The sequence below is a fragment of the Triturus cristatus genome, chromosome 6 (genome assembly GCF_964204655.1).
Source record: "Triturus cristatus chromosome 6, aTriCri1.1, whole genome shotgun sequence".
In the NCBI taxonomy this organism is placed as follows: Eukaryota; Metazoa; Chordata; class Amphibia; order Caudata; family Salamandridae; genus Triturus; species Triturus cristatus.
Genome location: NC_140589.1, coordinates 890,117,847 through 890,134,152, shown reverse-complemented (window position 1 = coordinate 890,134,152; position 16,306 = coordinate 890,117,847). Strand labels below are relative to the sequence as shown.

Genomic DNA, 16,306 nt, shown 5'->3' with positions numbered 1-16,306 from the left:
GTAAAGCATATCATATCTCCTGATGAAGGATGTGTAGAATCTGAAATGCATTGGGCATGGTAATAATTGCAAGAAAAATGATCAGAGTTTATGGACAAGCAACAGACTGCATTTGAAGAGGAAATAATAGGATTCTCCTACAATTTGAATGTATCTTAATTTTTTTTGGGATAACTAAAGATGATTTAATGATTCGTTTAAAGCTTCGGTTACGTAACGTTGTGCGTCACGGCGTCTCCTCAGGCTCAGTCGGAGGACAAGTGGCTTCCTATAAACATATGGTAATGTTCCATATAAGCCTTAAATGTTTAGCTAACTGAAACGACTGCCATATATTACATATGCCTATATAGATTGTCTGTCCACGGTGCGCGCTTTTCTCTATCTCATTAGCCCGACATCTAACAGAATATTCAAGACAGAGCATGTCACATAACCTAGTAGTGGAGTAACGAAACTTACGTCCCCACCTCCGCCCAACGCTCTGGACGCAGGAGCTCTCAGGTTCGCCCGTGCACAGTGTCGAAGGGGTCCCACTGCAGCTAGCTCCCGCCGCCCCCCTCCCTTCCACCCGCACCGCAGGGGCTGCGCCGCCGCGGGGGCTTTTGTTACGCCACTGAACATATGACACATGTCTAGTACAGAACAAACTTGTCAGCCAACAGGTTTCATATAAATCCACCAACGGTTCCTGTTTCCCAAACAGATAGCTATATCTAAACCCCCAACTTCGCGTGCCCACTAGCAGCACCTATGTGGCTATGTGTTGCCAACTCAATAGCACATTCATATCTTCTCACAAATCTATGCACCCAAACCATTCCGAACAAGTTGGCTTTAACACCACAGTGCACGCGCACAATACTAAATAGAACCTTGGTGACTAACGCTGCCTCTGAACAGAAAAGCTTCCTCGCGTCCATCAAGGCAGCTAAGCATATAAATACACATAACAAACAACAGGGACCCACGAAATTATGAGACACAACATTTTCAACTATTATCCAATAAAAAGCCATTACTGAGCACTAAGGGGCAGATTTACAAGCCCCTTGTGCCTCATTTACGCCGCCGTTGCGTCACTTTTGTGACGCAGCGGCGGCGCAAATCCTGCGACATGGTGCGGGGTACTTACAACGTGACGCATCTGGGAGATGCATCACGTTGTAAAGCCCTGTGCCACATGTAGGCGTTCCTGCGCAGGGGGGGGGGGGGGGCGTTTCGGCGCAGGAACGCCTCCTAAAAGTGGCTGAGTGAAATCTACAAGATTTCACTCAGTCACTTTTAGACCCATGCTGCGTGAAAACCCTGCGCCTGCCTGAAGCAGGCATAAGGATTGACGCAGCATTAACAAGATAGGGCCCCCCAGAGCATTGCTGGAGCTGCGTCGCGCTTGCGACGCAACTCCAGCAATGCGCCACTTTTACGGCACAGATGCGTCACGCATCTGTGCTGTTTTTGCCCCATGGTGCGCCGCATTGTAAGTGCGGCGCATCTATGGTGGCGGAGCTGTGGCGCACAATATCTGGCGCATCCCTGCTGATATGCAGGGATGCGCCAGTTATTGTAAATATGCCCCTCAGTACGCCGGATATGCCCAGACATGGGTCCCGGGCTCACTGTGCCCTTGGATTCAAGCTAGCTGGCTGATGAGGGGTAGAACCCCGAAACCGGCTCAAGGATGCTGGTTTCCGGTCCAGCGAGGACCTGACTTGGCAGTTGGGCTGGACTATTCCCAAGAGGCACAGGGTCAAGACTGATTTGCATATGACTGGGTCTAAACTGGGTTGGCATGGTGAGCAAAAGAACAATGGATTTAACCCAGATCTGTTGGGGGTGAATGTTTTGATTTGTTCTGTATTCCGTCCACCATTTGTGTGTCTTTGCCTTTCTCGCCCAGATATGTATACCGGGCCCCATATCCCACTGGATTCTAGCCAGCCTGGCTGATGAGGGGGAAACTCCGAAACCGGTTCTAGGATGTTTCCGGTCCAGGGAGGACCTAGCTTGGCAGTTCAGGCTGGACTCTTCCCATGAGGCACAGGGTCAAGACTGATTTGAATATGGCTGGGTCTAATCTGGGGCGGCATACCAAAAGAACAATGGATTTAACCCAAGTCTGATGACTGGGGGTGAATGTTTTGATTTGTTCTGCATTACCTTAAACTGAAATTATTTTTGCTACCGAACTCCACATCTTCTATGGGGCAAATGGTAAGTTGTTAACAAATGGTAGAAGTGTGCTTAACATAAGCTGTTAACAGAACGTCCAGGGCTTAATTTGTAAAAACAAATAAGTGCCAGGGCTCTCGTCAGGAGGCCACTGCAGCTTGCACGCCATCAGGAGGCCACTGCAGCTTGCACAACACGTTGCCCTTGCCATGCTGCCAATGATAGTAACAACACAGGTACTAACCTTCACACTCCTACAAGTGTAACAATTCGGACTATTTCAGGCTCCCAAAGCTATTAGAATGGCTTGGGTGGCAGGTAATAGTCAGTTTTAATGTATATTGAATTAACAATGACCTGTTGTTGTGGTCATCTCTAAATTATCCAGCCAAAGGCAAGCCCGTCTCCTCCCGTCCGTGCTTCACCCGCGCTCAGCGCCAGCATCCCTGCCCGTTGCGATCCAGCAGGTTCGGATCTTGTGGGATACACTAGGGCACAACTTATAAAATTGAAGCCAGTTGGTAAGAAGTCAGGATGTTTGGGTCTCGCATTTGACTCAAGTCCAGGGTCCTCCTTGGTTACCTGCCCTAATTGTAATACCTCTCTGCCTAGGCTCACTTACCAGCCTATTAAACCTATCAAGGTTGAAGTTTTGAAAGTAAAGGCAGAGGGCAATATTACTATCTTTAAATGTCTCCTATTGAACGCCAGATCGTTGGTGAAGCACAGTGTGGAATGTGCCTCAGTCATAAAAGGAGAGGAGATTCAAATCGCTTTCATTTCTGAAGCATGGACAGATGATAGCTCAGGTTCTGACATTGTGAAAGCTACCCCACCACGTTATCTCTGTCACCACCTTAATAGACCACAAAAAGGGGTGGGGGGCTTAGCCATTATTTATCACAATTCGATTAAAGCTACCTTTCATATAACCCCCAATCTGGCCTGTGAGGCACTCGCCTTCAGCTTCGGATTATCAAATCCCCACACGTTTAAGGGCATTCTAGTGTACTGACCCCCGGGCCCTAGGCGCACTGTCCCATCCTCTATAGGGAATCTGTTGGGATAAGATCCAGATTCAAAGCAGAGCCTGGGACACAATTAAGAGTACAGACCTACAGGCTGTACTCATGGCCTTGGTCGGTCGTTACCTTCTGATCCAGAAGAGGCGGCTACTCATTATACAGCTTGGGTAGAGTCAGCCTGTAATACACTAGCTCCAGCTAAAATGATACGCTCTAGAAGAAAGCATCCCACAGCCCCCTGGTATGCAGAAGATTTGAGGAGACAAAAACTTGCCTGCAAGCTTCTTGAGCGAAGCTGGAGGAAAGATTATATGGAAGAGGAGAAACAGAAGTATGGACAAAGTCTGGCTATTTACAAACAATTCCTATTTGAAGCAAAGAAAAACTTCTATACAAAATGAATCAATTCTGCAAACAATTCTACTAAAGAACTTTTTAAAACTGTCTGAAGTCTGGCCTCCCCACCACAACAAAAGTTGAGGCAAGTCAGAAACTTTGCGACGACATCGCCAAGTTCTTTTTGAACAAAGTAGAAGCTATCTTTTTAAACTTCAGTCACCCTAACCCAGAGGAAGGAGGGGTGCGGTTGGAGGGAAGGCAGCCAATTACTGATCCCCTAACGGTATTCAATACATTTGAGCAATTGTCCACAACAGATTCTGAACAGCTACTTCTCTCCGCCCGATCAGGCTCCCCTTATGACCCCTGCACAGGTGCCTGCAGCCTTAGTACTCACTCCATTGTTCAATACAATGTTTGAAGTCGGACGCTTCCCGAGTCCTTGGAAATTGGCCTCGATACTGCCCTTATTGAAAAAACCTAACCTGGACCCAAAGGAGCCAAACAACTTCCGACCCATATCATGCCTCCCATTACCTGCAAAACTGGTTGAGAAAACCATGAACTCACAGCTCAGCACCTTCCTAGTTGGGACTAACGCTCTGGACCCAACACAGTTTGGGTTCAGAGAAGGGCATAGTACGGAATCTGCACGAATGAAGTCCACAGAGGAGGGAGGCTGTGGACAGGGGGAGGCCAACCTTCTCTGATTATACTGGACCTGTCCGCAGCCTTTGACACGGTCCATCATGATGTCCTAATGAACCGTTTGTCTGTGTGTGGTATTCCAGGCAAAGCTTATGACCTCCTTAGGTCTTTATTGTCGGACGGATCTCTGATGGTGGCACTGGGTAATTTTAATTCCAAACCTTTCTCTCTGCCGTGTGGAGTACCCCAGGGGTCCTCCCTTAGCCCTACCCTTTTTAATGTTTATGTCATCTCACTGGCTACCCTGATCAGATCTTTTGGCTTCAGCCTGACTTCATTTGCTGACGACACGCAAATTGTGGTGGCTTTACGGCCTGGTCAGACAATAGGAATTGAGGACAGGTTTCACAATTGCATGGCAGCAATCGGAAACTGGATGTCACAAAATTGCCTAAAATTGAATTCTGGGAAGACCAAGGTCATCCTGTTCGGTCATGACCCTAACTTCTGGACCCCAAGGTAGTGGCCAAAAGACATGGGGATACTTCTGACTCCTGTTAGGAAGGTGAAAAACCTAGGAGTCATCGTCGATGAAAATCTCAATTTCGCGGACCAAATCACTGCAGTAGCACCTTCCGTGTATTTTTTAATTGAAATGATTTAAAAAAAATACTGCCCTTTCTGCCTACATCTTGTCAGCGAACCGTAGTCACTGCTCTCATTTTATCCAGACTCGACTACTGCAATAGCCTGAATTTAAATATACAGGAACGCTTTGCGAACAAGTTGCAGGTGCTACAAAATGCAGCTGCAAGGCTGATCACGGGTACTCCGAAATACGCCTCCCTCTCTAAGGAATTGAGAAAACGACACTGGCTGCCAGTCAAGAATCGAGTGCTTTTTAAAACTATTAGTACCATGTTCAAGGCACTCCACGGGATAGGCCCAGATTTCCTAAAACGGAAAATGCAATGGTATACACCAGGTAGAACCCTGCGCTCCGGAGGAGCCAAGCTGGCGGCTGTGCCACTCGTCAAAAAATCCACATGGGGAGGGAGAAGCTTTATGGTATGTGCAGCTAAAGCTTGGAATGAGCTTCTCCCCATTTTGAGAAACACCACGGACCTACTCACCTTTCGGAGAGGTCTGAAAACCTGGCTTTTTACTCGCTAACCTTGATCGCTTGATCTGTTCTCAAAGAATTAGTGGTTCAGTGCCAGGACACCTTCGGGTAATTGCCGCGCTTTATAAATAGCGATAACATAACCACCTTGTGGCAGAATGTCACAAGTGCCAGTGTTGACAATTAAATCCTGGAACCGAGCACCGGAAACCATCTGGCTCAAATTAAGCACTGATTAGGTAACTATGTCTGAGTCAGATGCACTAGAGCCAAATTTCGATGGGGGGGTGCTACTAAAAGTTTCAGGGGGGGGGGCTAATTCTTCCAGCTAGGCAGAGTGGAGATAAAGGGGTGAAAAACCAACAAAGCCTTGTTAACACGTAAATGGTCCTTTAAAGACCTGTGAAGTACTCAGGTGCGACTGCGATAAGCTCAAAAACTGCCTCTGTGTGTGCTCGGGAAGCTGGCTCAGCCCCGGCTGACACACATGTCGGGGTGGGGGGGGGGCTGAAGCCCTTTGCGCCCACTTGGCGTTGCGTGCCTTGTCTGAGTTCCAATAACTGGTGAGATTGCCTCTAGTACTTAATTGTGAGGACAGCATATAAATGTGTGTAATTTCATACATTTGTTTGTAGAGGTGGGCGAGCCAGTAAATTAAGAGGGATAGCCTAGCTAGCTAGAGCCGAACCAAGGGTCTGGCTTGGCTCTAACATTTAACATGTAAATCATGCAGGAAAAGTCATGTCAACACAAGATTAGTACTTCAAAGTTTTTTAAAAGTGTATTTCTTTGTTTTAGAAACATTCATCAACGGCCCTCGCCAAAATGATGCTATTCGTGAACCAAGAGAGAAATCGTATGTCAAGTGCCCCATGTGGCTCAGGCTGGTATTACAGATGAAACAGTGTTATAGTCTGTTACCCCATGTAAAACAGGTGATTTTGTATAGCACCCATGTTGAACTGATGTATTTCAAGGTGTTCTCCTTCAGGATGATGCAGGAAAGGAAGGTACTGTGAAACAAAGAAGTTGCTGAGGATCACACCAGTTGATCAAACAAGGAAGCTGGGACTAAGCACAGGTTTACTGGTTTCAAATTGTGCAATTGCAGCCACTAGGTGGTATCTCTTGACCATTTTAATTAACAGGTTATTGTTTTGTGCTTGTGCCAGCTCCTCCTGCAACAGTTCTCCTGTCCAGCTTGCCCCAGTCCACTGCTCTCTGCTGTTTGTCTACCTGCTGCCTTCTGTATGTGCCTTCTTTGCTCGCTTCTTGCTCTGTTTTGCCTTATTCTGCTCGTTTTTTTGCCCTCTGTATAGTCTTTTTCTGCTAGTTTCTGCTCTTTGGTTTGCCTTTCCTGCTCTTTCTCTGCCCTCTGTTTGCCTTTCTGCTTGTTTTTCTGCCCTCTGTTTTGCCTTTTTCTGCTTTTTTGTCTTTGCAGCTCCTTTTTATGTGCCTTTTGCCTTTTGTGCTAGTTTTTCTGCCCTCTGTTTTGACCTCTTCTGCTCCATTTTGCCTTTCCTGCTTGTTTTTCTGCCCTGTTTTGCCTTTTCTGCTTGTTTTTCTGCCCTTGGTTTTTCCCTCTTCTGCCCTGTTTTGCCTTTCCTGCTTGTTTTTCTGCCCTATTTCTTGATTTTTGTGCTCGTTTTCTGTCCTCCGTTTTGCCTTTGCTGCTCATTTTCTGCCCTTTGCTTTGCCCTCTTCTGCTCTGTTTTGCCTTTTCTGCTTGTATTCCTGCCCTCTATTTTGCCTTTTTCTGCTCGTCTTTCTGCCCTCTGCTTTGCCCTTTTCTGCTCATTTTTCTGCCCTCTGTTTTGCCTATTTCTGCTAGTTTCTTTCCTCTTACTGCCATTTACCCTTCTCTCGTTTCACTCCTCCAGCCACCCAGTGCCCCCCCCCTTCAGGACGCACTTAAGGAAGGTCACAGCGCGACCTCATTGAGCAAATCCTCATGCCAGCTCCCCCTGCAACAGTTCTCCTGTCCAGCTTGCCTGCAGTTCAACTACATCTGCTACCTGTCTACCTGCTGTCCTCTGTTTGAGCATCCTCTGCTCGTTTCTTGCTCTGTTTTGCCTTTTTGCTAGTTTTTCTGCCCCCTGTTTTGCCTTTTCTGCCTTCTGTTTTGCTTTTTTCTACTAGTTTTTCTGCCCTTTGTTTTGTCTTTTCTGCTTGTTTTTCTACCCTCTGTTTGACATTTTCTGCTCGTTTTCTGCTCTCTGTTTTGCCCTCTTCTGCTCTGTTTTGCCTCTTCTGCTCGTTTTGCTGCCCTCTGTTTTGCCTTTTCCTGCTTATTTCTTCTCTCTTCCCGCCTTTTCCTCAAGACGTGTGACAGGGGTAGTAGGCACAATGGAGACCTCGCACCCCAGCACCCAGATACCCCCAGAAGTGACAGTGCCACGCTCTACAAATGCTGATTGATTGATTGTGTTGAGTTCTTTGAGATGCTATATCAGAACACCCTTAAATAAATGTACGCATTTCATGTTAAACCCTTGCGTGCGGGTTTATTTCTCCCGCTGCGCGGGAGTAATAAACGGCGTTCGGGAACACGACATCTCCCGGCCGTCGTGCGCACACGCCCACCGTAATGCACGACGGCCGGGAGACGTCGTGCGCACGCAAGGGGTTAAAGGTCTATTTTTTTTGCAGTTTTATATAGCGCAAACTTGTCCCAAAGACATCGTATTGCGGTACATAAGTACAGTTTTTTTCCAGCCTCGCAGTCTTACTGAATAAAATTACAAAGTTAAGTAAAGTGTAGGCAAGGCACTGTATTTTTAATTATATCAAAAGCTTACCCTGACTTGAAGAGGCAGACTTTAGGTGAGGCTCGACACCACAGAAAAGGCAATTACACCTATCAGCAATACCAAAGGTCTGGGAAAGCAAAGTTGGAGTGGAGGGTGTAATTAGAGCACTTAAGAAAAAGTTAGCTGGTCAAATCAAGTGTTGTCAGGTTTTTTTCTTTAAATAGCCTGTCTGGTGGTGGTGCTGCAGATTGGTGAAGGAGATAAAAGGGTCTGTAACCCGCAAGGCCCAACACAAAAGTTTTGTCTCCTAATAACAGGCCCTTGAGTAACCAGGTTGGCCTCCCAAGAGCTTGCAGATTTGATTTCTTCCTGCTCTCCCTCTACCCCTTCCACACCCTCTATATGTCAGGCTGTGCATTTTGAAGAAGTAGAATGCTGCTTCATTTAACTAATACAGGGAGATTCGCTGGGGTTTATGGAAGAAACGCTGCCCTTCTTAAAACTGTCTTTCATTCCCCAGGAAAAGAAAGCTGAGAACGAGGGGGAACTCCTCCGCTGTGGCGGGGGAGCATTGCCCCACTGCTTTTAAGTAGTGCGAAGTAAAGGAAATATAAAATGATAATAACTTTGAGTTATTATCATTTTATGTTTCCTGCTGCTTTGCAGAGCAGGGCAGAGGATGAGTGGTTTTCCCACTCCTAAGTGCACATGACTGTTTGGTCAGCCTTCTCGGGCCGCCCAAAATAGTCAGCCTCATCTGCAATGGTCTATTGTATAATAATGAAACTTCTTCACAAAATAATGCAAAAACATTAGTCAACCTTTGCTATCTGCATTAATAAATCTGTCAAACCATTTTAATAAAACAGACACGCCTGCTTTATGGAGGCAATTGGTATCCCAGAGGACCTATAATTGATTTAATTCCATCAGGGCACACTGGGAAAGGTTCTGGAAGGAAGTAAGAAGTAGTATACAGAAAGACTATTGGCAAAGAATGAGATGAAGCAAAGATTCATCAGTAAACCACTTCTGTTCTCTCTCTATATTGCAGATATAAGGCCTTGAACGTGCCCTGTTGAAAATCCTCAGGAAAAAACTTAAATCTATTCAGATTGGGCCAAGAGATTTAATTGTGGAGGATTTTACCATTCTATGCCCTTCTTCATTGACTCCCAAGTGAGTCCAGGATTTATTTGTAAAAATTCTAATTTATCTCCGTGTTCATGAACAAGCACCACATTTTTGAAAAAAAGTGAATCAGGAGATCTGCTCTGGGGGAAAGCTTCCTTCTGTTGACCGGAAACTTCCAGTAGAACCGCAGTTTCACCACCACAGACAGGGATGGCCCATATTTGCTATTTTTACATTAGCCCTTTGGAGCTCCCTCTACTTTAAAATATGATTAATACCCTACAGCCTCTTCAAAATATTATAAACAACTGACAGTTCAAGAAAAATCGATTGGAATTTAATGTGTTTAATGGGCATCTCACCCGTAGTAGGCATAAAACCTTTCTGGGTGAAAGGGCACCTAAGAAATTCTAAAATACTATAACAGATCATCAGATCGCTTTATAAATGCTAATTACATTACCATATCTGTGAAAAATTGGGTTGTTGTTTGACTGGGGTGGGAGCACTGGTCAGGAAACGGCCACAATTTCTGGCAGTGTTAACAATAAGAAGTCACTAAATTAACCTGTGCTTAACCCTGGGCAGCTTGCCTCAAAAAGCAGTTAGGCATAACTTGAGGCCCATAAATCTGGGTAGCTTGTCTCAAAAAGCAGTTAGGCTTCAATGAAGGCAATGCATAAAGTATTTCTGCAGCTCACAAACAGTAAAAAAGTGAAAACACAACACCAGAAAAATCCCACACTAATTTAGAAAAATGCAGTAAATTTGAATAAATGATTTGACATGAAAATGACAAAAATCCGATCAGTAGAACCGGAGTTATGAATGAAATTTTTTTATTGTACAAACTAGCGCCTCAATGATTAAAGCACCAAACGCACATATCTAGTCACGCGAGATCAGGTCAAAGATGAAAATTATGGCCAACTGCGATGGGGCACACGTCGGATACAAGAAGTGGATTGGACGTGGTCGGCCATTACCATCAGAATTAGAAGAAACTTTGAAAAAAAATCTGAGAAGGTAAAGTTCAGTGGGGCACGGTTGCAGGCGATGTCTGAGGAGAAAGCAATGTTGTCGGCGAGGCTCTGGATGAAGTCACCATGAAGATTTCTACGTTAAGACGTAGTCCCTTTTTTGGAATTTGAAAGTCCCCTGTAGGACGAGGCAGGAGGCCGTAATCGAAGACAGTTTAAGGAGGTCAGATACACCTTTGGCGAAGATCCTCTGAACAGGATTTGCTGCTGCAGAGAAGAACTTCGCAGGGGCAGCCAAAAAGTCAAGCTGACCGGTGAAGCACCGTGGGCGGAGACCTGAGCAGGTTGTCCTGATCTTCCCTTGGTTCTCAAAGCAGTTTTTAGCCAAAAGATGTATACGTACCAAGTTTTAGATTTTGTCTATCTGGGAACCTTTAGCACCACAACCAGGAGTCCAGGACTGGTCTGACAACACTTGGGGGTTGAAAACTTTTTTCAGGATGTGGCCAGGTGCAGGTTCAAGATGGTGGGAGCCTCTTATGTCATGTGGCTCTAAACAGGAGGCCAGCAAACTAGCCCTTGGAGTCTGGTAGTCCTGATTTCAGGTGAAGATGCTGGGCTCAAACAGCAGGGCTGGCCTCTGAGGGATTAAGGCAGGCTCCAGGCAGCAAAGCCGTCCTTCCAGGTGCAGCAAAGCAGTCTTGGGGATACACAGCAGGCCAAAGAAAGAACCTGTCCTCTAAGCATCCTTGTAAGGTCCAGAAAGTAAACTTAAGAGTGGGTCTAAGTGCTCTATTTTTATACCTGGCACCTTCTTTGAAGTAGGGAGAAGATTCTAGAGGTTTCTCTTTGAAGTGCTTCGAATTTGCTGACTTTTCTACCCTGGTGTCAAGCTGGCTGCAGAGACAATGTGTAGGTGACAAGCCCTTTATGCGAAGACAGAGCACAGCCTATTCAGTTGCAAATGGGGCTGTGCCTCACTCCGCCCCCATCTTGCCAGTAGATAGCCCATTCAGGCACACCTAATCATTCTATTGTGTGAATGTCTGAAAGGAAGTCACAAAGTCTAAATGCCAGTTACACCCAGTAATGTGACTCAAAGGAGGCTGAAATGCACCAAATAGATAAGGGCAGGAAAATGCCAACTTTCTAAAAGTGGAATTTTTAAAATTGTAATTTAAAATCCAACTTTACTATTAAAGAGGATATTTAATTAAAATTTCATATAAACTAAATATGAAATGCTTATCTGTCCTCAACCAAAAGTTAGCACTTATTACATGAAATAATGCAACCTAATGTTATCTTATGGGACAGAATGGCCTCACAGTAGTGAAAAACAGATGTAAGTGTTTTATGCTACCAGGTCATGTAAAACTTAAAAGTACATGTCCAACCTTTTAATTACAATGCACGCTGCCTTATGATCTACCTAGGGACCTTAGGTGACTCATATTCAATAAAAGAGGAGTTTAAGGCTTGGCAAGGGGGTTTTATTTAGGGGTGGGTGGAACTTGGAGAGTTTTACTCCGTGGAGTTACCCAAAATCCAAGGAGTTCCACTAGTGGCGGAGTTGTGGCACATTGTTCTGCTTGCAATGGTTTTTAGCTCCGGGAGCTTGTCATGTGCTGTACAATCAGCACAAACTGCATCCCATGGAGCACCAGAGGGCGCTGCTTCTTTCTGCCACTCGAGTAGATTTTCTACTTGAGCAGCAGCTTTCTCAACACGAGCAGTAACAACCTGCAGCAACTCCCCGTTTTAAGAAAGGTCGCCGGGAGGCGCTCTAGCAATTGACTTTCCCGCTTGCGCTAGCCAACTTACTGTTGGTGAGCTGCGTGCAGGAAAAAACTCTGCCACGTGGCAGTTGGCAGAGTTTCTCCTAGGCTTCATGCTCCAAGCAGAGTGCGGAGTGGGCACAACTCCACTAACTATGCCGGAGGACCGAAATCTACTGCTCACCCCTAGTTATATTGCCAAGTTAAATTGGTAGTTTAAAACTATGTTCATGCTGCAGTGGCAGACCTTGGACATGTTTTGAGGGGCTACTTAAGTCGGTGGCACAATAAGTGCCGCAGACCCACTAGTAGCATTTAATTTACAGGCCATGGGTAGATGGTATACCACTCTACAAGGGGATTATAAGTAAATTAAATAGGCTATTTAGGTGTAAACCAATTTAACCATCTTTAGGTGAGTGAGCACAAGCACCTTAGCACTGGTTAGCAGTGGTGAAGTGCAGAGAGTCCTAAGGCCAACAAAAATGAATTCATCTGAAAAAATGGATGGAAAAAGGCAAAAAGTTGGGGGCGTCCCACAATATCATAGGAGCGCTTTAGAGATGCAAATGTACCAAAACATATCAGAAGAGAGCTTTAGAGCAGTTTAGAAATATAACATACCATGTCTTAAGAGCACCTTAGACATGCTAATATGCCACAATATATCAAAAGAGAGCTTTAGAAACGCTAATATTTGCTAACATACTATGACATTTCATAACATATCCTGAGCTCTTTAAATATGCTAACATACTATAACATATCATAATATAATTTCATGTTACAGCCTAACACACTATTTCTCTGACTTCCTTGAAAGCACCCACTCTTTTATTGCATACCCATCTCCTGGTGATCATGTATTGCATTGTAACTGCGCTGTATACCAACCACTTACTACCCCTGCCGCGGCATTTACAGATTCTATGTCAGGGCCGGAGGTGAGGATTAAACTGTTCTTTCTCTTTATTTTGCACCAGCAGCCATTAAACATAATTTATTTGATCTATACAAAGCTACATTTCCTATGAAACATTGGGAAACAAACAGAAAAACAGTCCATCAAATCAGAGGTCAACATATCCCTGAAGACCTTCCTGGGGACAATCTATCCCCCTCTTTCTTCACTGCTTCAGCAGCCTCAGTTAAGTGCCTTCAATCGCTCTGCTTTAATTCTCGTTTTGATGGCGTTTTTTTAAGTTAGACGCCAGCAGTTTGAGTTGGGGAGCTCGCTGCACGGAATTCTCCACATGAGGAAAATGGTCATCTGCAGAAAGGTCCCTTTCCATAAACTGTCTTGAGGTAATGGTGGGATCCTTCACAGTGAAGTGTTGGACCAATGACTAGGTCCAATGTTGTGTCCATCTCAAAATGGACAATGTAGCAGCAGTTTGTTACATCAACCATTTGGGAGGAATGAGATCGACTTGTTGTGAACATTTTGGATTTATTTCCTGGCCAATCAGATCTCGTTCACGGCAGAACACCTTCCCTGCAAATTCACTCAGGTGGTGGATTGGCATTTCCGCCACTGGCAAGATGCCAGTCTTTGGCAGTTACATCCACGGGTGTTTCAGGCAATACAGTCCAGGTGGGGTCCCTTCATGATGGACCTGTTTGTCTCCCAACTGGACCATCAGTTGGACAGAGATTGCAGCTGGTGTACAGACCCAGAAGCAACCAATGCTTTTCTCCAGGACTGGAGCAAGGAGAAGGGATACGCGTTCCCTCTGTTCTCCATGATAATGAGGTTGTCGATGCAAATTCGGAGAAAGAAGGCAAATCTTGTGGCAATCACCCTCATTTGGAGATCTCAAGTTTGGTTTCCAGTTCTGATGGAACTTTCTTGGGATTTTCCAATCCCTCTACCCCTATTTCTAGATCTCCTCTGGGATACCCATTGGACTCCTCATCACCTGGTCCTAGCGGGCTCCCTTTGTTCCATGGCATGGAGGATTACCAGAGAGCTGGAAAGTCTAGGTATTTCACTGGAAGCTGTCTACTTACTCACCAAATCTTAGGGAGAAAGTACTAATAAAAGATACAGCTCTGCCAGGTTCCGAAGGTTGGGTTGGTGTTATTGAAGGCAAGTGAATCCCGTGAGGTCAGATGTTTTCCACATCTTGCATTTCCTTGCCTATTTAGCTATGGAGGGTCTAGCTTACAGGTCTATTAATACCTTTTGATCAGCAATTTCCGCAGGCCATTCACCACTGGATGGGCATCCTGTGGGAGAACATCACTTGGTTTGCAATCTCCTCTGAGGCATCAGACTTTCCTTTCCTCCCGAACCCAGGTATTCTATATTATGGGATGTTAATAAGGTCCTGTGCCTATTTAAATCATGGCCTGCGAATAAATATTTGTCAAGAAAGCAGATATCAGCAAAGCTGGCTACATTAATGTATTTGTTGTCCTCTCACCGAGTCTCGGATGTGTGAGCTCTGGATTTAACAGATACAGTGTTTACTCCAGAGGGGGGTAACCTTTTATATTTCCAGAACAAAAAGTCACTCAAAAGTGGATTCATACCTGACTTTTCCAAAATTGTGTGTGGTACGTTCAGTTAAAGCCTATGAGTCCATGATGGTAGACATAACTTCACGAGGATAGCATTTACGTATTGCCCTTACCAAACCTCACAGAACTGTTTCCTGCCCTACCACTGCCAGGTTTGTCAGAAGGGCCATGCAGGAAGCTGGTACTGCCACTTCCGAGTTTGGAGCTCATTCAGTTAGGGGAGCCATGCCATCCAAAGCCTTCTCTTTGAGGGCTAATTAAGAGGACACCCTTAATGTGGCAGATTCGTCCTTAGATTCTACCTTTAAGAGGTTTTTTTTTAAACCGGTATCAAACTGGCATCTCTGGTGGTGGAAAAGCTTTGAACCAGCCTAATCCTAGCCACCGGTCATACATAGAATGAAACATTTCCTAGCTATCGTAACAGAAGTTTCAATTCTATTAAGGACACAGAGGCAAGGATCAGCCTACCTTTAGAGAAACGTCAACTTGCTCCCACCCTTTGAAAGATTTAATCAAAGATGGACTATTCAGTTATGCTTATGCGTTACAGGTAGTCTTGCTTGTTTGATCTTGCTTTGTTCCTGTGCTTGCTTAAACTTGTCAAACAGGTTTTCTCATGGTTATTGTCAATCTGCATTTTATGTTTGTCTCTTGGAAGCAAGATATTATATAAGTATAATTTTTTTTTCAGGGACAGACTTCGAAACAGGATTAAGGTCTGATCTTTTGGGCTGTTTTCGCATGAAGAAAGAGGAGGATAGAGCGTCCACAGGAGGTTCTTCAGGGATATTCTGACCTTAGATTGGATGGACTGTTTTTCTGTTTCTTTCCCAATGTTTCATGGGAAATGTAGTTTTGTATCGTTCAAATAAATGAGGTTTAATGGCTGCTAGTGCAGAATGAAGAATAAAGATCAGCCTAATCCTAACCTCTGTGTCCTTAATAGAATTGAAACTTTCTGTTACCATAGCTAGGAAATTATTCATTATACCTCACTTCTCTAGGACTATAAATAAAATGAAAAGTTCTGTAATGATAGATCGGCAGTACACGTTGGTAATAAACTTTAATTAAAGCAATCCCTTGATCTTTTCAGCTAACACAAAAAGCAAGGGTGTGCTAGTTAAGTAATTAAAACTTGTAAATGTAAAGAAACTTTATTATAGAAAATCATAAAAAGGCAGGCTACTTCTGCATGTTCTATGGGGAAAGGTACACAGAGATTCTGTACAAACATGGGTGAACAAACCTGGCAGGTGCTCTGAAAATAATCTATGAAACAAATGTTCCGCCAAGGTATTAAAGAGTTACGCCGTGACTGAAAGAAAACTTTGGAAGTTTTTTTTAGCAGTTTGAACTAGTTTATCAATAGAAGTTATTCGTCTGGAACTAGGCATGACCAATGTGCCCATCAAAGCCTTTGCACAAATCCCACGACACTGGTAGCAATTTGGCTCTGCTGCGTCAAACTCATTAAGTAATATTATTAACATGGCCCTACAAGCCCAATCTACAAGGAAACCGCAGTTCAATAAATCAGTCAGAGCAGACTCACCTGTGATTAATTTTGTAAATTCAGTGAAGGGCGAGAGGAGCCGTACTTTACAAATTAAAAACCATTGAAAATGCAGAGGTTTTAAATTAGATTTTGCACACTGCTGCGAAATGAAAAGACTATTTTCTAAATGTACGGTACTTAATTTGTGAAATAAGCAAACAAGAGCAGGGGGCAAAAGTTTTTATTGGCAGTGCTACCGAATACCAAGGCTGACTAGTCTTGATTTCAAGTCATGACGCTTTCATTCAGCGTCCTACATTTTCTCTCTCTTTT

At 44.5% G+C, this 16,306-nt stretch overlaps 1 protein-coding gene across 1 annotated transcript in view; it reads right to left on the bottom strand.

Annotated features, from left to right (window-relative positions):
* PEX7 (peroxisomal biogenesis factor 7) overlaps positions 1–16,306 on the bottom strand; it is a 1,030,600-nt gene that overhangs the window by 268,573 nt on the left and 745,721 nt on the right. The gene's annotated exons all lie outside the window — the stretch shown is intronic.